Source organism: Lepus europaeus, chromosome 11 (genome assembly GCF_033115175.1).
Source record: "Lepus europaeus isolate LE1 chromosome 11, mLepTim1.pri, whole genome shotgun sequence".
NCBI lineage: Eukaryota > Metazoa > Chordata > Mammalia > Lagomorpha > Leporidae > Lepus > Lepus europaeus.
The window spans coordinates 39,679,224-39,704,792 of record NC_084837.1 but is presented as its reverse complement, the minus strand read 5'-3'; the positions used below and the strand labels follow the sequence as shown (position 1 = coordinate 39,704,792).

Below are 25,569 nucleotides of genomic sequence, written 5' to 3'. Positions count from 1 at the left end.
CTCTATTTCTTCTGATCCAGCTCCCTGCTTATGCACCTGGGAAGGCAGTGGAAGATGGCCCAAGTACTTGGGCCCCTGCACCCATGTGGGAGACTGAGAAGCAGCTCCTGGCTTATGGCTTCAGAGCTGCCCAGCTCTGGCCTTTGCAGCCTTTTGGGGAATGAATCAGCAGGTGGAAGATCAATCTCTCTTTCTCTGTCTCTCTGTAACTCTGCCTTTCAAATAAATAAATATTTAAGAAAAAAAAAACTTAATGTATTTTCACTTAAAGGAAGCGCTTTACAACTTGTGTTTGGCATGTCTGAATTGCCAGCAACACTACTTTTGCTCTTTAGGGCCATTGTTAAGTAAAATAAGCATTACTGGAACACAGCACTGTGATATCATGACAGTCAATCTGGTAACTGAGACAGCTACAAAGTGACTAATGGGTGAGTAGTGTATACAGTATGGGTATACTAGATAAAAGGATGGTTCATGTCTCAGGCAGAAGGGAGCAGAACAGCATGAGATTTCATCATGCTGATCAGAACAGTGTAGTTTTAAATTTATGAAATTTTTATTTCTGGAGTTTTTCATTTATATTTTTGTACTACAGCTGACCACGGGTAACTGAAAGCTCAGAAAGAGAGACTGCAGGTAAAGAAGGGCTACTGTAGGCCGGCGCCCTGGCTTAACAGGCTAATCCTCCGCCTTGTGGCACCGGCACACTGGGTTCTAGTCCTGGCTGGGGCGTCGGATTCTATCCCGGTTGCCCCTCTTCCAGGCCAGCTCTCTGCTATGGCCCGGGAAGGCAGTGAAGGATGGCCCAAGTCCTTGGGCCCTGCACCCGCATGGGAGACCAGGAGAAGTGCCTGACTCCTGGCTTCGGATTAGCACAATGCGCTGGCCGCAGAGGCCATTGGAGGGTGAACCAACGGCAAAAAGGAAGACCTTTCTCTCTGTCTCTCTCTCTCACTATCCACTCTGCCTGTCAAAAAAATAAATAAATAAAAATAAAATAAAAAAATAATAATAATAAAAAAAGAAGGACTACTGTAATTATGTTCATCACAGAAAACCCTAATTAAACTCTTTAATGTTGAGGTCAGTTTTAGCTTTATTTTTTCAAAGATTTATTCCAGAGAGATCTCTCCTGTCCATTGGTTCACTGTCCAAATGGCCACAACAGCCAGGACAAATCCAAGAACTCCATCTGAGTCTCTCAGATGTGTGGTAGTGCCCCATGCACTCGGGCCATCCTCCACTGCTTTCCCAGACACATTAGTGGGGAACTGGATCAAAAGCGGAGCAGTTGGGACTAGAATCAACACTCCCATATGGGATGCTGGCATCATAAGCAATGGCTTAACCCACTGTGCCACAGCACCACACCCTGTTTTACTGTCCCTTGTCAAAACATTTGTATGATTTTTTTTTTCCTTCTACAATCATTTCTCTTGACTTCTATACTCAGTTGAATTACATTCTTTACAGCAGTGTTATTACTTTACTCTGGTCTTCCTTCTAGTTTATACCCCATTAGTTTTTCCTGGAACCCTGCTTAAATGAGATAAAATCTTTAAAAGTCTCTGTTATAGAAAATACATGCTAGACTTCAAATATTAACCAGCACAGAATTATGAAAGTTAAAAATTTATTAATGGTAAAGTTATTATCTAGTTTGTGGTAGTGAGTAAAACCCATAGAACTGCATGCATGCATACACACACAAACTCAGAAATGGAAAAAACTTGACTAAGTGTTACAAATTGGAGTTTTACTGACTAGAAGAAAGAACTTTGAATCTCTTCTAGAAAATGTTCTATCTTTAAAATATAAATTGAGTCTCCATTAATTCTCAAAACATCTATAATCTTCCTTTCTCCACTAACAAAATGTATGTTCAGTGTTGATCATGAAGATACTTAATCTCATTCTCTACTTTCTGTTATATTTGATACAGAAAATGAATGAGGCAGAGTCATAATTCATATAAAATATATTGGATATCACATACATCTTGGTTGTTTTTTGTTTTTAACTTTCAGTTTGTAGTTAATGAGTCTTGATGGGCCCATAGAGCAGACTTTAGGAAGTCAGTGGAACTGGCAGGAATAGAAAGTATTCTAAAGGGCAGAATTTTGCAGGAAGAGGTCCACCCAGGTTGATAAGTGTCATTTATCTTGAAAAATCAACATATGTAACTAACTAGAAATACTTAAAATGTTGTCCAATTTAGAGAGAACAGGACACCCAGCTTCCTAATGCAGACCTTTGAAACATGAGCAACAAATGAGTAAATTAAAAATGGATGATGTTGAGAAAGGCAAGAAGATTTTTGTTTAGAAATGTGCCCAGTGCTATACTGTGGAAAAGGGAGGCAAGCCCAAGACTGGACCATATCTCAGTGATTTGTTTGGGCAGAAGACAGGTTCAGGCCATTGGGTTCTTTTACACAGCTGCCAACAAGAACAAGGTGTCACCTGGGACAGAACACTCTGATGGAGTATTTGGAGAATCCCAAGAAATACATCCCTGGAACCAAAATGATCTTCACTGGCATTAAGAAGAGTCAAAGGACAGACTTGATAGCTTATCTCAAAAAAGCTACTAATGAGTAATAGTTGGCCACTGCCTTATTACAAAACAGGAATGTCTTGTGACTTTTTTATGTGCATCGTAATTTAATTCTCATATGCGAGAATTTAGATCATGAATGGCTGACAGAATATTTTTGACAGCCCTGATTTGAGTAAGACTGCCATGTGTGGTTATATAGATATGATTGGGTTTATTGAAATGTTGGCAATAATTCCAGTTCAGTAAATGCCTGCACTGTTTTCCTCTTAAGGATATGAATAGACTTAATTAATAATGTTCAACTTTTTGCAAAAATTTTGAATGCCATCCGAAAATCTGTCAGGAGATTGGATTTATACTTAAATACTGGGGAAATCTCCTCACTGTCTCAGAACTGAGTAGGACTCACTTATGTTCCAGTTTGTGTTCTTTACCTGCTAAAGGTAAGAGCTGAAGATAGGTAGAAATATATACTTCTTACTTCTGGCCTTAGCGTTGCCAATCTAATTAGAATTTCCTGTGCCTAAACTGCTGCCTTTTATTTATTAAAAGGCATTTTGGTGTGATTTATGTATATCCAGTAAAGAATATTTAACACCCATCACATTTTATAGATGATCTAAAAGGTCAGGTGCTTTGCAAGTAATCATGACCAGATAGAGTAATAAGTTAAGTTTTACCTGTGACTTCTTTTACTACCTTAGACTAAGTTATAATTCAGGATTATCTATAAACAGCTATTTGGAAACACATAAAATTGAGGAACTACTGTATATTTGTGTTCAGTATTGGTGCTTTTGCCAACTCATTAAAAGGACTGAATCAGAAGAGATAAACTTGGCCGGCGCCGTGGCTCAACAGGCTAATCCTCCGCTTTGCGGTGCCGGCACACCGGGTTCTAGTCCCGGTCGGGGCACCGATCCTGTCCTGGTTGCCCCTCTTCCAGGCCAGCTCTCTGCTGTGGCCAGGGAGTGCAGTGGAGGATGGCCCAAGTGCTTGGGCCCTGCACCCCATGGGAGATCAGGAGAAGCACCTGGCTCCTGCCATCGGATCAGCGTGGTGCGCCAGCCGCGGCCGCCATTGGAGGGTGAACCAACGGCAAAGGAAGACCTTTCTCTCTGTCTCTCTCTCTCACTGTCCACTCTGCCTGTCAAAAAAATAAATAAATAAATAAATAAACTATCCGCACAAAATTTCTAAATTATGTGATCACAAGACTTAAGATAATTTAAAAAAATTACAGATCATGAAAAACAGTGTTGCCCAATTTGGATATTAGATAAGCAGATGAATTTAGATTAATCTAGACTGTGAAGTTATGGCTGCTGAGCTTTTGAAAAAAAGAACAAAACAATTTCCTCCAGTTTTTTTTTTTTTTAAGATTTATTTATTTATTTATTTATTTGAAAGTCAGAGTTACACAGAGAAGGAGAGGCAGAGAGAGAGAGAGAGAGAGAGAGAGAGAGAGAGAGAGAGAAAGAGAGAGAGAGAGGTCTTCCATCTGCTGGCTCACTCCCCAGTTGGCCACAATGGGGAGCCAGGAGCCAGGAGCCTCCCCAGGTCTCCCACACAGGTGCAGGGGCCCAAGGATTTGGGCCATCCTCCACTGCTTTCCCAGGCCATAGCAGAGAGCTGGATTGAAAGTGGAGCAGCCGAGACTCGAACTGGTGTCCATATGGGATGCTGGCACTGCAGGCGGCGGCCCCATCCACTACGCCTCAGCACCAGCCCCAATCCTCCAGTTTTCTTTAGTAAAGCAAGTCATTTTTAGGTCTCATGCCCACATCATACATTGTTATTTATCACCTGTCTGTCCATTATTCTTTTTGTTCTTTGAGGCTTTCTTATTTTCAGGTTTTCTAAAATAAATACAAACTACTTTTTTTTTTTTTTTTTTGACAGGCAGAGTGGACAGTGAGAGAGAGAGACAGAGAGAAATGTCTTCCTTTTTGCCGTTGGTTCACCCTCCAATGGCCGCTGCGGCCGGCGCATCTCGCTGATCTGAAGCCAGGAGCCAGGTGCTTCTCCTGGTCTCCCATGTGGGTGCAGGGCCCAAGGACTTGGGCCATCCTCCACTGCACTCCCGGGCCATAGCAGAGAGCTGGGCTGGAAGAGGGGCAACTGGGATAGAATCTGGCGTCCCAACCGGGACTAGAACCCAGTGCGCCGGCGCCGCAAGGCGGAGGATTAACCTGTTAAGCCACGGCACCAGCTTAAAAAAATACAAACTACTTTAATAATGATGTTTAAAAATGTCAGTAACACCAAGAATTTGTTTTGTATCATCTTATCTAAATTAATAAGGTGTTCTTCAAAGAATACTCTGAGAAGCAAAGGTGGTACTGAGATCTAAGAGTGGGAGTATGACAAAAGCTAAAATAACAGGCTCTTTATTTTTTGGGGGAAGTTTTATGTACTGTTTCTTTTAGCAATTAGCTATTCATAAAACAGCATAATTGTAGGACTTTACTCCAGAATAATGTCCCATGAATTAAGTCAATTATATGATCGTAAATTTTCTCAGAAGCCCCAAATATTGTGCCATTTTTATTAAGATTTTGTTTTCTAGAATTAAATGTCTTGTTGCTTCTTTTTAGAAGGATGTATTATTAGTAGACAAATGCAGAGGTTGTGAGGTTCTATAATTTTTTTTTTTTTTCTGATTTGTATCAAGTAACAGGCAAGAATAGACATGCTTTTCTAAAATAGGACTTTTAAGTAGCTGGGTGCCTAGAGTTTCTTTTTCTTTATTTTTAAGATTATTTATTTATTTGAAAGTTAGGATTATATATATAGAGAGAGATCTTCTGTCTACTGGTTCAATCCGCAGATGGCTGCTACTGCCAGAGCTGGGCCAGGCTGAAGCCAGGAGCCAGGAGTTTCATCTGCATCTCCCACGTCGGTGGCAGGGGCCCAAACATTTGAGCCATCTTCTGCTGCTTTTCTCAGGCCATTAGCAGGGACCTGGATCTGAAGTGGAGCAACTGAGATATAAACTGGTGCACATACAGGATGCCAGCATCGTGGGTAGGGCTTTACCCACTGCACCACAGCTTTTGCCCCTAGAGTGCTTTTAGAGTGCACAAAGATTGAAGAGCACTGGATTTTTTGTTTTTTCTCTGCTACAGGAAATGTTTATTAAATAAAGATTAGAAAAAATAAGTTTAGGTTAGACTCTGATGTGAGGTTCAGTTTTCAGCTCTGTTGTTACCTCTCTTTATGCTCATGGGTGGTTTCTTCTCCATTTTGAGCCTCAATATCCTTATTTGTAAAATGAGGACACCAGATGTAAAATCTCTAAACATTCTTTCGACTCTAAAAACTTAGTGATTCAAGCAGGTTTCCTGAGAAGAGCAATGCATTACTTCCAAAAGAGGGTGCTTTGGTATTTCTTAGGGCTTTAGCATTTTATTTTTTTAAGATTATTTTATTTATTTGAAAGAGTTACAGAGAGAGAAAGAAGGAGAGATATATAGAGAGATCTTCCATTCTCTAGTTCACTCCCCAGATGGCCACAACCAGGGCTGGTGGGAGGCACATTAGCAGGGAGCTGGATGGAAAGTGGAGCAGCCAGGACTCCAGCTGGCGCCCATGTGGAATGTTGCAGGCAGCAGTTTAACCCATTATGCCACAACCACAGGCCTCTTAGCATTTTCTCAAAGGGAAACTGAACACAGAGTCTCAGCTTATTTTGTACCTTCAGACTCTTGAGAAATAGTGTCTAATTCCTTATTTATTTAGATAAGATGATATAAAACAAATTCTTGGTGTTACTGACATTTTTAAACATTATCATTAAAGTAGTTTGTATTTATTTTAGAAAACCTGAAAATAAGAAAGCCTCAAAGACAAAAATTAAAATTCTACATGGTGTAGGTGTTGTGATGCAACAGATTAACCCACTGCTTAGGACACCTGCATCCCATATCAGAGTGCCTGGTTGGAGTCCCAGCTGCTCTGCACTTTCCATGCAGCTTCCTGCTAATGTCCCTGGGACACAGGGACACATGGATAATAGCCCATGTGGTTGGCAGGGACCCAAGATCCAGATGGAGTGCCTGGCTCCTAGCTTCAACCTGGCCTAACTCTGGCTGTGGTAGATATTTGAGGAGTGAACCAGTGGATGGAAGATGTCTCTGTTTCTCTCTCTCTTTGTCACTCTGCCTTCCAAATAAATTAATAAATCTCTTTAAAAATAAAAATACACACAAAACAAAATTTAGCCAGTTTTAACATTTTGTTATTTTTTATTCTTTTTAGTCTCATTCAATTTTCTCCCATTAAATTGAGAAGAAACATACATATCCAATCTAATGAGACCTTTCTCATAATACTAAATGTGTTTTGGAAACCATTTTTAATGACGATATAGTCATTTTTCCTAAATTGTTTATTATTATGATTATCAATTAGAAAGAGACAGAGAGGCAGACGGAGGATCTTCCATCCACCGGTGCAATCCCCAAATGTTTACAACAACCAGGGATGGACCGGGCCAGGCCAAGACCAGAAGCCAGGACCTCCATCCAGGTTTCCCACGTGGTGACAAGGACCCAAGTACTTTAGCCATCATCTGCTGCCTCTCAGTGTGCACATTAGTAGGAAACTGGATAAAAAGCAAAGTAGCTGGGACTCCAGCCAGGCACTCCAATATGAGATGCAGGTGTCCCAAACAACAACTTAACTGCTGCGTCAAGCGCCTACCCCTCTTGCCAGTTTTTAACTATTGAAACCAATGCTGTGAGGGATATCTCATATGTAAATCTTATATCTAAATATGTTTGAATTTCTTAGTCAAAAACTGTAAACAATGGCAGGAGTTGTGGTGTAGCATGCCAAGCCACTGCTTGGGGCATCTGCATTCCATATGACAGAGCCTAGAGCGAGTCCTACCTCCACTTCCCATCCAGTTTCCTGCTAATGCACATCCTGGGAGGCAGCAGGTGGTGGCTTAAGCACTTGGGTCCCTGCCACCCATGTGGGAGACACAGGTGGACCTGAGTCCCTGGGCTCCTGGCTTCAGCCTGGATGTTGTAGGCTTCTGGCAAGTGAACCAGCCAATAAAAGACCTTTATTTCTCTTGTTCTGCTTTTCAAATAAATAAAAATAAATTTATTTTAAAAACTAACATTTTAAGATCCTTTAATACATTTTAAATTAAATTGATTTCCTAGAATGTACTAATTTACAATCAGTATTTTCTTATGAGCTTGCAATATAATCATTTTAATCTCTGAGGTAAGTCAAAAGAAAAGCTTATCTTTTTTAAACTAATAATCACCTTTATTATTTTTGTACATGTTTATTTATTTTCATTATTTGAAAGGCAGCACAACAGAGAGAAAGAAAGAAAGATCTTCCATCTTCTGGTTCACTCCCCAAGTGGCTGCAACTGCCAGGGCCTGGCTAGGCCAAAGCCAAGAGCCCAGAACTCCACCTGAATCTCCCATATGGATGGCAGGGGCCCAGGTACTTGGGTCATCATCTTCTGCCTTCTCAGGATGCATTAGCAAGGAACTAGATCAGAATCAGAGCAGCCAGGATTCAAATCAACAATTGGATCTGGGATGCTGTGCCACAATGCCCTCCCCATCACCTTTATTATTGTTTAGACAGTTTTATTGAGATATAACTCACAAACCATAAAATTTACTCAAAGTACACATTTTTGTTGGTTTTCAGTATATTCACAGAGTTGTGCAACCATCACCCCAATCACTTTTATAACATTTTTATCATATCAAAAACAGTCCCTGTGACTAGTGCCATGGCATGGTAGGCTAAGCCTTCACCGGTAGCGCCGGCATCCCATATGGGCGCTAGTTTGAGTCCCAGCTGCTTTACTTCTGATCCAGCTCTCTGTTTATGGTCTGGGAAAGCAGTGGAAGATTCCCAAATGCTTGGGCCCCTGCACCCATGTGGGAGACCTAGAAGAAGCTTCTGGCTTCAGATTGGTCCAGTTCTGGCTGTTGCAGCCATTTGGGAGTGAACCAGTGGATAGAAGACCTTTCTCTCCCTCTCTCTGTAACTCTGCCTCTCAAATAAATAAATAAAATCTTTTAAAAAGAGCCCCCATACTTATTAGCCATGACTCATCTTTTCCCCCAAACTCCTCCTATCCCTCAGCAGTCAGTGATCTACTTACAGATTACTCGATCCTGATCATTTCATATATGGACCACACAGTATCACAGTATGGCCTTTTGTGTCTGGCTTCTTTCACTTAGCATAATATTTTTTTATAAAGTTTTTATTTATTTATTTATTTATTTATTTATTTATTTATTTATTTTTTGACAGGCAGAGTAGACAGTAGAGAGAGACAGAGAGAAAGGTCTTCCTTTTGCCGTTGGTTCACCCTCCAATGGCCGCCACGGTAGGCGCACCGCGCTGATCCGAAGCCAGGAGCCAGGTGCTTCTGCTGGTCTCCCATGGGGTGCAGGGCCCAAGCACTTGGGCCATCCTCCACTGCACTCCCTGGCCACAGCAGAGAGCTGGCCTGGAAGAGGGGCAACCGGGACAGAATCCGGCGCCCCGACCGGGACTAGAACCCGGTGTGCCGGCGCCGCAAGGCGGAGGATTAGCCTAGTGAGCCGCGGCGCCGGCCACTTAGCATAATATTTTTAAGGTTCATTCATGTTGTGCATACTTATATCAGTACTTCCTTTCCTTTTATCACTAAATATTTCATTGTATGACTCAGAAGTCCCATATATTAGGTATAATTTATCCACTCATCAATTGGGTTCTTCCTCTTTGGCTATTGTGAATAATTTAGCTATGAACATTTGTGTGTGTGTTTTTTATATGAACATGCATTTTAATTTCTCATGGGTATATTCATATTAAAAATGGAATTAAAAGATAAGTATATGCTAGTACAAAATTTTTTTAATTCATGTGTATTTTTTCAATGTGCATTTTCCATAAAATTTTTGAAGACCTTCTCATGTGTAGATTTCATATAATTCTTGCACCAAAATAAACAAATTTTAATTCTATTTTTCCACAAACACCTTGACACCCCCTCATGTGTATTTGCAAGAGTAACCTTTTGAGGAACTGCCAAACTCTTCCAAAGGGCCATACCATTTTACTTTCCCACCAGCAATGTAAGAGCTTTCCTATTTCTCCCTACGCTTGCTAACACTTATTACCTGTATTACCTACATAGTCATCATGATAGTGTGAAATGTTATCTCAAGTGGTTTGGATTTGTATATCCCTGATGATTAACAGTGTTGAGTATCTTAGTATGCTTATTAACCATTTGTATATATTCTTAGGAGAAATATGCATTCAGATCCTTTGCCCATTTTAAAATTGGGTTAATTTTCTTTTATTATTGAGTTGTAAGAGTTCTTGATGTATTTTGAATACCAGACCTTTAACAGATATATAACTTGCGAAATTTCCCTCCCGTTCTGTGGATGTCTTTTCACTTTCTTGAAGGGGTCCTTTGAAGCACAAAAGATTTTAGTTTTGATATTGTCCAATTTATCTGGCTTTCATTTATTACATTGCCTAATCCATGGTCACAAAGATATATACCTTTTTTTCTGTAAGAATTTTATAGTTTGTTTTTTTTTTTATCTGTTTGAGCTGATTTTGGTATACAGTATGAGGTATGAGTCCAACTTCATATGGCTACCCAGCTGTCCTAGTGCTGAGAACATTATAACGTCCCTGATTACTGGCAAATTATCTTTCATCTTGGCTGCTGACGTGGCCATCCAGACTAAAAAAGACCCAGAAACTTCCCTGCCACATGAGTCACAGCCAGAGGGCAAGCACCAGAGGCACCCAGGAGGCCGGATAGCAGGCATCGCTACAGGATCAGCTTTGACAAATATCACCCAGGCTACTTTGGGAAAGTTGGTATGAAGTGTTTCAACGTAAAGAGGAAGCAGAACTTCTTCTGCCCTGCTGTCAGCCTTGATAAATGATGGACCTTGGTCAGTAAGCAGACACGGGGAAACGCCACTCACATCGCTGATGTATGGTCAGGCTGCCGCAGAGTCCTGGGGAAGGGAGAGCTCCCGGAGCAGCCGTCATCATAGAGGCTGTTATTCAGCAGAAGGGCTGAGGGGAAGATTAAGGCAATGGGAGCGGTTGGGGGAGAGGGGCCCGTGTCTTGGTGACTTGATGCCACATGGTTCATTAAATGCTAACAAATGCTTTAAATTTTTTTTTTTTACACTGGCAAATTTCTGTACGCCTTCTTAATGTTTGCTTGTATCAAGTACATCTTCTTTATTGTCTAGAGAGTAGAGGTGTCAGTTTCTGGAAACATTGCAAGAAAAACTTCTCAAGTGGTAGTTTTCCACATGGACTCTTGTGTGTTTTTTTTTTTCCCACAAGGCAAGAAATGACTAGAGAAAAAATTCTTAGATTTAGAAGATTTTACACATCTGTTTGTCTAAATTCCCTTCCACCTCCATTTTCATTGGCTACTTTCTTCTGTGTCTGTCCTGCTGTCTTGTTTGAGGTCATTGGATTTTGTATCCACCGTGGTAATCCAGGTTGATATTAGTTTAGGGATCCTTGACTTGATTACATCTGAAGAGATCCTTTTTCCAAAAAAGATCACATTTACAGGTTCATAGTGTTAGGACATGAACATATCCTTTTGAGGGCCAGCATTCTACCCACTATACCACCATCTCCCCCATCTCACTGCACTTTTTGCCAGGTTTACTTTACAACACCCCTGATAGGGAGTTGCAGAGTTTGTTGTCATCGCGTATTGATTGTTTTACATGTACATACATTCTTTTTATGAGCAGCTCTAAAGCCTAAAAATTATTTCTGCTATTGTGCCAAAACCTGTCCTGAGATACTTGACAGTACATTCCAGGTCTCTCCTACACAATTATAGGGGATAAGAAAGATGGGTGCCAAGGTTTTCTGGTTGAAGATGAACACATGCAGTGCCTCTCCAATGCCTCTCTATTATTCTGATACTGCATTCTAAACAAAATGGGATCTTCAAAGATCAATAAGATAAGAAGAAGGGGGAGTGTAAAGATATGAATGTGGCAGTTAGAGACATTTATAGTGACAGCAAGTAGAGGTCAGTATCCTACTGTAACTGTAGAGTGGATGTGTGCAAATGTATGTGTGTGAGGGTACAACAGCAGGGGCCCTGGAAGTAGTCTAACAAGTCATGTCACTCTTTGGCTTCTCACGGCTGTGCAACTTTTCTAAGTTGATGTTATAATATTCAAGATTCATATTTTACTCCTTTTTGAAAATCACAATAATGTGTTTTTATCTCCAGACTTTCATTCTCCCCATTCTCTCTTCTTCAAGAGGTAATCTGTATTTGTTTGTGTGGTTATACATGCAAATTCTTGGTCTCTTAGGGTGAAATTCATTCAGGAATAACAAAGTGAACTCTGAAGTAACTGCCTTTCAGTCACTTCACTTGTACTACTTTTTCCGTTCAATCTTTTCTCAAGTATTTCCAACTTGAACATCACTTTGAACATTTTTTATTAGTTGACTTTGCTTAGTATTACACTAACTTCTCCAAACACAAATAAAAAACTTGAGACTAGGCACTAAACCTGACCACATGAACAATGAAGATTAAAGGATGCCAGACTCAGAGGCCCTCAATAAAGACAAGCACCAGAGACATTCCTAGAGGAACTGTGTTCACCAACATGCAAGATATAGAGACATTATTCATTAAGAATTCATGCCTGAATTCCAGTCTTTGGAAAGGATGTCCTCAAAAATTGGCATATATCCACAGTAATACAGATTTGTTTATTTTTTTAGATTTATTTATTTATATGAAAGAGTTAGAGAGAGAGAAGTCTTCCACCTGCTGGTTCACTCCCCAATTGGCCGCAACAGCTGGAGCTGCGCTGATCCAAAGCCAGGATCCAGGAGCTTCTTCCGGATCTCCCACGTGGGTACAGGGGCCCAAGGACTTGGGCCATCTTCTTTTTTTTTTTTTACAGGCAGAGCGGATAGTGAGGGAGAGAGATAGAGAGAAAGGTCTTCCTTTTTGCCGTTGGTTCACCCTCCAATGGCCGCTGCAGCCAGTGCACCGTGCTGATCCGAAGGCAGGAGCCAGGTACTTCTCCTAGTCTCCATGGGGTGCAGGGCCCAAGCACTTGGGCCATCCTCCACTGCCTTCCCGGGCCATAGCAGAGAGCTGGCCTGGAAGAGGGGCAACCGGGACAGAATCCGGTGCCCCAACCGGGACTAGCACCCGGTGTGCCGGCACCGCAAGGCAGAGGATTAGCCTGTTAAGCCACGGCGCCGGCTTGGGCCATCTTCTACTGCTTTCCCAGGCCATAGCAGAGAGCTGGATTGGAAGTGGAGCAGCCAAGACTAGAACCAGCGCCCATGTGGGATGCTGGCACTGCAGGTGGCGGCTTTACTTGCTATGCCACAGCGCCGGCCCCAGTAATACAGATTTATTTTAAAAAACTTCAGACCTGGCCGGCGCCGCGGCTCAATAGGCTAATCCTCCGCCTTGCGGCGCCGGCACACCGGGTTCTAGTCCCGGTTGGGGCACCAGTCCTGTCCCGGTTGCCCCTCTTCCAGGCCAGCTCTCTGCTGTGGCCAGGGAGTGCAGTGGAGGATGGCCCAAGTGCTTGGGCCCTGCACCTGCATGGGAGACCAGGAGAAGCACCTGGCTCCTGCCGTCGGATCAGAGCGGTGCGCCTACCACGGCGGCCATTGGAGGGTGAACCAACGGCAAAAAGGAAGACCTTTCTCTCTGTCTCTCTCTCTCTACTGTCTACTCTGCCTGTCAAAAAAAAAAAAAAACTTCAGACCAAAACTCAAGAAATAAAAACCACAAGTGGGGCCCATGCTGTGGCATAGTGGGTTAAGCTGCCGCCTGCAGTGCCAGCATCCTGTGTGGGCACCGGTTCGAGTCCTGGCTGTTCCACTTACAATCCAGCTCTCTGCTATGGCCTGGGAAAGCAGTAGAAGATGGCCTAAGTCCTCGTACTCCGCATCCACATGGGAACCCCAGAAGAAGCTCCTGGCTTCTGGCTTTGGATCGGCCCCAGCTCTGGCCAGTGCAGCCAACTGGGGAGTGAACTAGCAGATGGAAAACCTCTCTCTCTCCCTCTCTCCTTCTCCCTCTCTCTCTCTCTTTCTCTCTGCCTCTCCTTCTCTCTTCTCCCTCTGTGTAACTCTGACTTTCAAATAAATAAATAAATCTTAAAAAAAAAAAAAAAGCACCAAGCATATTCAGTAAAATCAGCAAAAAGTCAGCAATAGCAATTACCTTAGGGAGAAGTCTGAAGAAAAATAGGCATACCACCCAGATCTGCTAATGGGGACCAGTCCTGTTTCCCTAATTTCTATAAATCATCTGGCATCTTCAGCCCAAGTTAGCATATCCTAATTTCAGGATCTCCATAAACCACTGTGTTGCATATAAGTTAGCCTATTAAGGTATTGCTAAAACCCTAACATATACTGTCTCTTCCCCATTTTGGACCCTGAAGTTCTTTTCACAAGTTGAAGTTCTAACTCTTTGATTTCTTTACCTCTATGTAGAATTTGCAGTTCTGACCTGTAAGAAAGAAAAAAATGGTCATTGAGGGTAGGGAAAAAAAAGTTACCTCCTGCTTTGCCTTGTTTGTGTTAGGTTTTCATGTGTCCTTTAATAAATGCATCTCCAGTGGTTTTTTTTCCCCTAATGGCTGCTTCCCTCTGTCTTTCCCTCATCAGATTCAATTATATTATAATTTTGTTCTTAAAGCCTTATATTCCATCTGTCTTGGATTAAACTCTCCCTAATTTTTTTAAAACAACTTTATGCATTTACTGTATACAAATTTGGGAACATGGTGATTCTTCCCTCCCCCACCTCCCTCACCTATACTGCCTCCTTCCTTTCCCATTCTTGTTTTTCACAGAGATCAATTTTCACTTAATTATATACTCATAAGATTAACCCTATATAAGTAGAGAGTTCACCAAATAGTATGAAGAAAAAAGAAAAAAAGAACAAAAACAAACAGGAAAAACATTGTTCCTCAAAAGTCAAGGCAGAGGCTGTTCAAAACCCTCTCCTCTACTGCACCACAACACCAGCCTCACATTCCTTCACAGCGATGGCTATCTATCTTTCTGTGTTTCTGTGTGTAGCACATCCTTAACCATCTTTTGTAAGGCTGGATGGGTGGCGACAAATTCTTTTCATTTCTGTTTGTTATGGAATGTCTTTATTTCACCTTCATTCATAAATGAGAGCTTTGCAGGTTACAGTATCTGGGTTGATGGGTTTTTCTCTCTCCCCTTTTTTTTTTTTAAAGTTTTATTTATTGATTTGAAATTCAGAGTTACACAGAGAGAAAGAGAGGCGGCGGCGGGGTGGGGGTGGGGGTGTCTTTCATCCGCTGGTTCACTCCCCAGTTGGCTTCAACGGCCGAAACTGAGCTGATCTGAAGCCAGGAGCTGGGAGCTTCTTCCAGGTCTCCCATGCAGGTACAGGAGCCCAAGCATTTGAGCCATCTTCTACTGCTTTCCCAGGCCATAGCAGAGAGCTAGATTAGAAGTGGAGCAGCGGGGGCTCGAATTGGTGGTCATATGGGATGCTGGCACTGTAGGCAGCGGCTTTACCCGTTTCGCCACTGCGCCGGCCCCAGTTTTTTTTCTCTTAAGATTTGGACTATATCATGCCATTCTTTCCTAGCCTGTGGGGTTTCTGATGAAAATTCAGCTGTGAGTCTAATTGGAGATCCTCTGAAAGTAATCTGGCATTTCTCTTGTGCACATTTGAGAATCTTTTCTTTATGTTCTACTGTGATGAGTTTTACTGCAATGTGTTGTGGTGAAGATCTTTTCTGGTCCTGTCTATTAGGAGTTCTGTGTGCTTCCTCTACTTGGACGTCCCTTTTTTTCTCCAAATTAGGAAAGTTTTCTGTAATTATTTCACTAACAGGCCTTCTAGTCCCTTCTCTCTTTCCACCCTTCAGGCACTCCTAAGACCCATATGTTGGGTCATTTGATAGTATCCCACAGATCTCCAGTTTTTTAATTTCTTTCTTTCTTTTTTTGGTCTGACCAGAGATTTATCCTCTAACTTAGGTATTCTTTCTTCTGCCTCACCAACTCGGTTGTTAAGGCTTTCCTCTGCATTTTTAATTTAATCTATTGAATTCTTCATTTCTAATATTTCATTTTTATTTCTCTTTAAAATCTCAACTTCATGGGAAAAATTTTCATTCATGTCATGTATGGATTTTTTTTAGTTCATGGATTTGCTTCTGATTGCTTTTGAGTAATCCTGTGATTAATTTTTTTTAATTCTGTTCCCAGCATTTCCTCAATCTCATCACCTTCACATTCTAATATTGTGTCTTCCTTATTCTTGTTTCTTGAATATCTGCATTTTTTTTTTTTTGACAGGCAGAGTGGATAGTGAGAGAGAGAGAGACAGAGAGAAAGGTCTTCCTTTGCCGTTGGTTCACCCTCCAATGGCCACTGCGGCCAGTGCATCTCGCTGATCCGAAGCCAGGAGCCAGGTGCTTCTCCTGGTCTCCCATGTGGGTGCAGGGCCCAAGGACTTGGGCCATCCTCCACTGCCTTCCCGGGCCATAGCAGAGAGCTGGCCTGGAAGAGGGGCAACCGGGATAGAATCCGGCACCCCAACCGGGACTAGAACCCGGTGTGCCGGCGCCGCAAGGCAGAGGATTAGCCTGTTAAGCCACGGCGCCGGCCTGCATTTATTTTTAGACATTTGTAGAATTTTTTTTTTCTCTGATGGCTTTTATCTTTGAGCTGTGCCTCTGTGGCTTAGATGAATGTCTGTACTCTCAGTGGATACCAAGAAGTGTGTGGTGAGTGTGGCCAGGGAGGTCTGGTCAGTGCTCCAGGATGGGGTGAGTACCCAGGGTAACACCCAAGTTGGACGTGATGACTCTTCTCTGATTAACTGGATGGAGAGAAATGTTCTCCTCTGTTGGTGCAACCACCCCTTCTCCTCCAATCTGAGGAGTGCCCAGGTGTTAGCACCCAGTGTGTTCTACGTTCTTCCACATTGCCCTATGAACTGTGCAGTCCTTCCTGTGAGCATGATTCCCTGTGATGTGAGCTGCTCTAGGCAACCAAGGAGCTCTGAGAGTGTGCAGCAGTGCTCTGATTGCCCAGAACCCAGCTACACCGTGCCTCCTCTCACATAGTCAAAGTGTTTATTCAGTCTCAGCACCCAGTGTTCTCAAGGTCAAGGAGTACAAGTGGCCACTCTGCCCTGCTAGCCTGTCCTGTGTGCAGGGGGACTGAGGTATTCCCAGAGCTGCTGTCCATGTGTGTTCCAGCCCACTGGATCCTCCCAACCAGACTCAAAGTCAGTGGGGAACGCGGGTTTTTCTCTCTGCTAAGATCTCTGTTTCACAGGCACACATAATACCCGCCAGCCACAGCCTTGTTCGCCTTATAATTGTGCTGGTACATAGGAGAGTCCCACAGGCAGCACTTCCCTTCCGTAGGGATGGCTTCCCCCTCCCCACCTGGTGGGTGTAGCTGGTGTAGTGAAGATCATCCCCATCAGTTGCTCTTTTTTTTTTAATTTGGAGCTCAAAGACTTATTTATTTATTTATTTTTCCCAAAGAAACCTTTTATTTAAGGAATATAAACTTCATGCATTTCCTAAATACAACTTTAGGAACACAGTGATTCTTCCCACCATACCTCCCTTCCTACCCCTCTTCCTCTTTCCTCTTCTATTCCCAATCTTATTTTTTACTAAGATCTATTTTCAGCTAACTTTATACACATAAAATTAACTCTATACTAAGAATTCAACAAATTATATGAAAAAAAGCTGTTCCTTAACAGTCAAGACAAGGGCTGTTCAAAGTCATTGCATCTTGAAGTTGATTTCACTTTTTTTTTTTTATAAACTTAATTAACTTTTTTTTAAAGATTTATTCTATTATATTTCAAAGACAGAGTTACAGAGAGGTAGAAACAGAGAGAAAGGTCTTCCATCTGCTGGTTCACTCCCCAGATGGCCGCAACGGCCGGAGCTGAGCCCATCCGAAGCCAAGAGCCAGGAGTCTCCCACGCGGGTACAGGGGCCCAAGGACTTAAGCCGTCCTCTACTGGTTTCTCATGCCATAGCAGAGAGCTGGATCTAAAGAGGAGCAGTTGGGTCTAGAACCAGTGCCCATCTGGGATGCTGGTGCTTCAGGCCAGGGCTTTAACCCATTGCATCACAGTGCCAGCCCCAAGAAACTTAATTAACCTTAAAGAAAAACCCAAGAATGATACATCATTTGCTAGCACTTACACATAACTATAACTTATGAGACATAAAATTATCTTCCACTTAATACACTAAAACAAAGTAAATCTTTGAGAACAGGTTTTACTGTTAACTCTTATAATCCAACTCTTTGAGGACAGAGGTCCTGCATGGGAAGTTAGTGCACAGTGACTCCTCTTGTTAATTTAGCAATTAACATTCTTACCCGAGGTTCTTGACATGAGCTGCCTAGGCTATGGAAGCCTTTTGAATCCACTAACTCCTTCAGTATTTAGACAAGGCCATAAGCAAAATAGAAGTTCTCTCCTCCCTTTAGAGAAAAGTACCTCCTCCTTTGATGACCACATCAATTGCTCTTGAACTGCTGTGGTTGCCCCTGCTGACTGGGTGGAGGTTGACCCTGACAGTTGCTGGAACAGCTGCTACCTGCTTATGTCCAAAAATGGCGCCAGCCCTCCCACCACTGGCTGCAGGTCACTGTTGTAGGGGAGAGAGGGGGAGAGAGAGAGAGTTGCACCACTTTTCTCCCCCCACTCTGGGTGAGCAGTCGCCCCGCTGCCCTGAGGGATCTGGGCCAGACTCAAAAGTGGTGCAGGTCACTAAGCTCTCCTTCCAGCTGTATCAACAGCAACTCAGGCCTGTGCAGTCCAGCTGGTTTGCCAGCAGTCACCTGGTTTGCCAGGACGGGCATTTTTTTCCGGCTCCAAGCTGCTGCGTCCTTTGTTGTTTCGTTGCTCCTCTGTGTGTGCCTGCACCCTCCACACAGGTCTGGGCCTGTGCTTTCTACTGCTTTCACAGGCCCTCCCATTGCAGTTTGCCCTGCAGCTTTACCCTGAGAGTGGACTTTCTCCACTTTTTTTTTTTTTTTACATTAATTTCACCTAGCCTAAATTAGACTACCCTTCACTATTCCACCATCTTGGGACCCCCGATTAAACTCTGTTTTATAGTTTCTGACTTGGATTATACCTCTGAACACTGAAATTTAGTCTCTTAGAGTCGAGGGTTTTCCCATGCCAAATGTTTCCTTCCTTTGCTGTTACAAGCACACTCAATTCTTTTCAAGCTCGTGCCATTCCTTCATCAGCTATAGTGTCCTCCTTGTCAGTCTTTAGAAATAAAATTGTCAATATGGAAACAGTTTATATCAGGTGCTCTACTTTTACTATAATGAAACCTCTCCCTCATGGGTGGAGAAGTGATGTCTCCCAGTACTCCTCAATGTTGTGTCTGTATCCCTTTATCAGGAAGTCTCACTGTGGTTTAGCCACAACAGTATCACTGGAGTTGAACTACATTTCTAGTGTCATGAGTCTCAGTGACCTTTGCCTCCGTGAGTTAACCTTATAAGAGTCAGAGAAAGCTCTCCAGCAGCTGGGAGTGCCTCCCCGAAGGGGTGCTTGCCTAAACTGCTTCCAAATTGTTTTTTAAATCAGATAAACACCTGAACTATCAAGGATAGATCTATTTAGCAAATATTCCTATAGACTTTACGTGGGATATATTACAAGAGGCTTTTCAAACAATAACTTATTTAATCTTCTTAGCAGGCAAATATCTTACAAGATAGGAAATATTATTCAGTCCCACTTTACTAATAGGATGAGGAAATTGAGGCTTAAAAGAGTTTATATAACATCCCTAAGGTCACTTAGCTAGAAATTTGAATTCAAGAAATCTTACTTCAGAGTCTGCGTCTTAAATATTACGTCATGCAACCTTTCCTATCTATTTTTCTCCCAAAGTTTCAATGGAGAAAAATGTTACAACCTTTACCAGAAAACACCTGATGCGGGGCAGGTGTTGTGTGGTACAATCACCACGTGGAATGCCTGCATCCCATATTGGAGTGCCAGTTGGAGTCTTGGCTACTCTGTTTCCAATCCAGCTTCGTGCTGTTACATCTTGGGAGGCAACAAGAGATGGCTCAAGCGTTGGGCCTTTGCCACACACATGGGAGACCCAGATTGAGTTCTGGGCTCCTGGCTTTGGTCCGGCCTAGACCCAACTGTTAGGTACATTTGGAGAATGAACCAGTGACTAAAAGTTCGTACTCTCTCTGACTCTACTTTATCTACTTTTTAAGTAGATAAAGAAGTAAATATTATAAAAAGTGCTATAGCATACAAAAAGGGAGTCAGGTCTGGAAGCATTATAAAATGACACTTTTAAAAAAAGAAAATACCTAATGAGCATGAAATATCTTTAAAAGCTATGTATCTGAATAAGGCCTTTGTCAGATGTATAGCACCTTGACTTTCTTAGTTACAGCTTTCCCAAAAGCTCCTTAGATCGAGTGTTCCCTCCTCATTATTATTGTCTGTCTGTTCCACCCACTCCTTTCCCAACCTCAAATTGCATGATTTGTATCTAGCTCTCATTTGTGTATCTTTGACCACAAGCTCCTTTTTGTTAGGGACTGTGAGAAGTTTATTGTGTCCAGGGTTAGACTAATGAGGTCCTTTCATCTATTTCTTTTTTACCTTAATTATAATTCTTGCCTGCTAATTATTTCTACCTATCCGTGTTCATGTATAGTCTGCTCTTTGCATGTAAGTTTTGTTAGGGTCAGAAATGCTTTCCCATGTCTGCCTTGTTTTTCTGTTTCTTTTCTAAGTATATTAATCTTTATTGTTTTAAGAGAAATTCTGTTGTAATTAATTTCACATATAATGACTTACTGTGTACATGAACTTCCTGGGTCCTCTGAATAAATCTACTGAGGACTGCTTTGGTAAGGAATTTTTCTCCTGTGATGAAGAGAAAGAGTCCCAAGAAAATAAATCAGTCAACAGAAAACTAAGGATTCCATTTAATACCTGCTTTTCTTTCCAGTACTTGATGTGTTTTAAAATTGGTTTATGCTTTCCTTTTTGGTAGTTTTCACATTTCCCTGGTGACTGTACAACTGTCTAATCTATAATTATAGTGCAAAGATTAGAAAATAATTAAGAAGTTAGCTCCTTGTAAGTCACCTACCTCTAGCCTAACCAAAGCTGTAGCAAGTGGTAGGTAACATGAAGTTGTCACTAGACTGCTGGTGACTCAATGACACCAGTTATTACTCTCATAAAAGCTACCAACCTGGGGCCAAAGTTGTGGCTTAGCAGATTAAGCCATGGCCTGCAGCAACAGCATTCCACATGGGTGCCAGTTCAAATCCCAGCTGCTCCACTTCAATCCAACTCCCTGCTAATGTGCCTGGGAATGCAGCAGAGAATGGCCCATGTCCTTAGCCTCTGTACCCATGCGGGAGACCTGGAAGAAGTTTCTGGCTCCTGGCTCTTGGCTTCAGCCTGGCCCAGCCCTGACTGTTGTAGCCATTTGGGCAGTGAACCAGCAGATGGAAGATCTCTCTCTGTCTCATTTTCTCTCTCTGTAACTCTGCCTATCAAATAAATATTAAAAAAAAAAAAAGCCACCAACGTAAGTCTGTATATTTTAGTGTATAATTGTTGGTATTTGTGCTGTTATGTTTCTCAAGAAACTGCTTAGGTTTTTGTGAGCCATGTAAACTTTCAAATGCGAACCTTCAATATTCATTAAATTTGTATTGACTCCTTGTCATGTGCTAGTCAATGTACTAGGAACTAAGGCAGATACGGAGATGAATAAAATGTAGTTCTTCTTGTCAAGGAGCTTATAATCCCATAAATGCCCAAATTGTTAATATGTGGAATATTTATAAGGATTACAAGAAATGCTTAAGCGGGGCCAGTGCCGTGGCTTACTTGGTTAGTCCTCCACCTGCGGCGCCAGCATCCCATGTGGGTGCCGGGTTCTGGTCCTGGTTGCTCCTCTTCCGGTCCAGCTCTCTGCTGTGGCCCGGGAAGGCAGTGGAGGATGGCCCAGTTGCTTGGGCCCCTGCACCCGTGTGGGAGACCAGGAATAAGCACCTGGCTCCTGGCTTCGGATCAGTGCAGTGCCGACCATGGCAGCCATTTGGGGAGTGAACCAACAGAAGGAAGACCTTTCTCTCTGTCTCTCTCTCTCTCTCACTGTCTGTAATTCTACCTGGCAAATAAATTTTAGAAAAAAAGAGAGATCTTTAAAATAAATAAATAAAAAAGAAATGCTTAAGCAAAGAGCTGAAAACATTCATAGGCTAAGGAAAATTACTCTTGGCTAAAGAGGAATCAAAGAATCCTTTATGGAGAAATTTGCATTTAATAAAGTCCTGTCAGGTTGTTTTGTTTTTTATTATTTTTTCAAAGCCCACAGTCTTTTTTTGTTTGTTTTTTAAATATTTATTTATTTTATTTGAAAGGCAGAGTTACAGAGAGGCAGAAGCAGAGAGAGTTCTTCCATCTGCTGGTTTACTCCCCAAATGGTCACAATGGCTGGAGCTGTGTTGATCCAAAGCCAGGACCCTGGAGCTTCTTCGGGGTCTCCCACATGGGTGCAGAGGCCCAAGGACTTGGGCCATCTTCCACTGCTTTTCAGGCCATGGTAAAGATCAGGGTCAGAAGTGGAGCAGCCGGAACTCAAACTGGCATCCATATGGGATGCCGGAACTGCAGGTGGCAGCTTTACATACTATACCATAGCGCTGGCCCCTTGTTTTGTTTTTAAAGATTTATTTATGCCAAAGGAAGAGTATCAGAGGGAGAGAAAGAGAGAGAAGAAGGAAGGGAAAGAGAGAAAGATCTTTCATTTATCTACTGATTCACTCCCCAAATGACTGCAACAGCCAGGGCTGGACCAGGCTGAAGACAGGAACCTGGAATTCCATCCTGGTCTCCCACATAAGTGCAGGGGCCCAAACACTTGGGCCATCTGCTGCTGCTTTTTCAGGTCATTAGCAGGGAATGGATTGAAAGTGGAACAGCTGGGAATTGAACCAGCACTCCAGAGATTAGAAAGATGAAATTAAATTAAGCACCCAGTTGAGAATAGTTGGCTGAACAAACAAAAGTTTGCATTATCTTTATGATATTATCTTTGGTTCTCTACAAATTCAAATTACTTCCTTGTAATTTTAATAGATTCCAATTATTTACCTTAAAAGCCATGTTTTGATAATAAAACACATTGATATAAGGTCTTCTTGGGAGCATTAAAATCATATGCGGCTTAGGATACCTTCATTCAAGTGTCTTCAGCTTGTACCAGGTTTTTGTTTTAAAGATTTATTTTTTCTTTATTTGAAAGGCAGAGTTAGAGGGAGAGATATAGACAGAGAATGAGATCTTCCATCCACTGGTGCATTCCCCAAACGGCTATAATGGCCAGGGCTAGGCCAGACTGAGGCCAGGAGCCAGCAGCTTCTTCTGGGTCTCCTATGTGGGTGCAGAGGCCCAAGCACTTGGACCATCTTCAGTTGCTTTCCCAGGTGCATTAGCCAGGAGCTGGATCAGAAGTGGAGCAGCCAGGACTGGCGGCCATGTGGGATGCTGGCATTGCAGGTCATGGCTTTGTGTGCTATGCCACAATGCTGCTCCCTGCCCCAAGTTTTCTGCTTTTTGTTTTTTGTTTGTTTGTTTGTTTTGAAAGAGACAAAAATGTTCTATCCATTGGTTCACTGCCCAAATGGCCATAACAGCCAGGACTGGGCCAGGCTGAAGCTAGGAACCCAGGACTCAATCTGGGTCTCTCATGTGGGTGACAGAAAACCAAGTACTTGGGCCACCACCACTGGTCTCACAGGGTGCACATTAGCAGGAAGCTGAGATCAGAAATGGAGCTAAGACTCAAACCCAGGCGCTCCAACATGGGATACAAATGGTCCCTTAACTATTGCAGCCAGTGTCCACCCCTGTACCGGTCTTTAATGTTCTTCCTCCTCTTCCATTTTGTGTATCCTTAGGCAATAAGAATCCCAGCAGAAACAAGAGACTGTTTACTTCTTTCAGGGACTCTTTTCTTGTAGGCAAGTCTCAACTTATATCTTACAGAAAAAAGAAATAAATGAGAATTGGGGCATATTAGGAATGTTTGTTAAAATTCTATTTTACAATCATAAATCCCTTTCTTTTTTAAAATGTGTATTTGAAAAGCAGAGAAAAATAAATGAGAGGGGGAGAGAGGCAGAGAAATGTCCCATCCATTGGTTCACTCCCCAAATGCCTACTGTAGAGGAGACTGGGCCAAGCTGAAGCCAGGAGCAAGGAACTCAATCCAGGTCTCCCATATGTGTGTTAGGGACCCAACCAGTAAAGCCATCATGTGCTACTTCCCAAAGTGTGCATTGGCAGGAAGCTGGAATCAGGATCAGAACCAGAGCTCAAGTCCAGGCACTCTGACATGGGATACAGGCTTCTCAGGCAGCATCTTAAATACTATGCCAAATGCCTGCATCAAATTCTTTTTTCTTTTTTTTTTTTTAATTTATTAAACTTTTATTTAATGAATATAAATTTCCAAAGTACAGCTTATGGGTTACAATGGCTTCCCCCCTCCCATAACTTCCCTCCCACCCTCAACCCTCCCCTTTCCCGCTCCTTCTCCCCTTCCATTCACATCAAGATTCATTTTCAATTCTCTTTATATACAGAAGATCAGTTTAGTATATATTAGGTAAAGATTTCAACAGTTTGCCCCCCATATAGCAACACAAAGTGAAAAAAATACTGTTGGAGTACTAGTTATAGCATTAAATAACAGTGTACAGCACATTAAAGACAGAGATCCTACATAATAGTTTTTTTTAAAAAATTAATTAATTTTCTATGCCATTTCCAATTTAACACCAGGTTTTTTTTTTTTTCATTTCCAGTTATCTTTATATACAGAAGATCAATTCAGTATATAATTAGTAAAGATTTCATCAGTTTGTACCCACACAGAAACACAAAGTGTAGAAATACTGTTTCAGTACTAGTTATAGCATCACTGCACATTAGACAACACGTTAAGGACAGATCCCACATGGGATGTAAGTACACAGTGACTCCTGTTGCTGACTTAACAATTTGACACTCTTGTTTATGGCATCAGTAATCTCCCTAGACTCTAGTCATGAGTTGCCAGGGCTATGGAAGCCTTTAGAATTCGCTGACTTTGATCTTACTCTGATAGGGTCATAGTCAAAGTGGAAGTTCTCTCTCCCTTCAGAGAAAGGTACCTCCTTCTTTGATGGCCCCGTTCTTTCCACTGGGATCTCACTCGCAGAGATCTTTCATTTAGGTCTTCTTCTTTTTTTTTCTTTTTCATGGTATCTTGGCTTTCCATGCCTACAATACTCTCATGGGCTCTTCAGCCAGATCCGAATGCCTTAAGGGCTGATTCTGAGGCCAGAGTGTTGTTTAGGACATCTGCCATTCTATGAGTCTGCTGTGTATCCCGCTTCCCATGTTGAATCCTTCTCTCCCTTTTTGATTCTATCAGTTAGTATTAGCAGACACTTGTCTTGTTTGTGTGATCCCTTTGACTCTTAGACCTATCAGAGCCATCAATTGTGAACTGAAATTGATCACTTGGACTAGTGAGATGGCATTGGTACATGCCACCTTGTATTGTATCCCCTGGCACATTTCTAACTCCACCATTTGGGACAAGTCCGAATGAAACCCGGTCATTTGCAACAAGATGGAGGAATCTGGAAAACATCATGCTGAGTGAATTAAGCCAGTCCCAAAGAGACAAATATCATTTGTTTTCCCTGATCGGTGACAACTGAGCACCAAAGGGGAAACCTGTTGAAGTGAAATGGACACTATAAGAAACAATGACCTGATCAGCTCTTGTCCTGACTCTAGATGTACAATGTAATACTTTATCCTTTTTAGTATTTTTTTTTGTTGTTGTTGTTGTTGTTCTA

At 42.2% G+C, this 25,569-nt stretch overlaps 1 protein-coding gene and 2 pseudogenes across 2 annotated transcripts in view; all 3 read left to right on the top strand.

The window, feature by feature from the left end:
* The window catches only part of PRORP (protein only RNase P catalytic subunit), a 160,137-nt gene that overhangs the window by 92,451 nt on the left and 42,117 nt on the right, over window positions 1–25,569 (top strand). The window lies entirely within an intron of this gene.
* On the top strand, window positions 2,290–2,603 carry LOC133769416 (cytochrome c-like; annotated as a pseudogene).
* LOC133769711 (large ribosomal subunit protein uL15-like) lies at window positions 10,298–10,703 on the top strand (annotated as a pseudogene).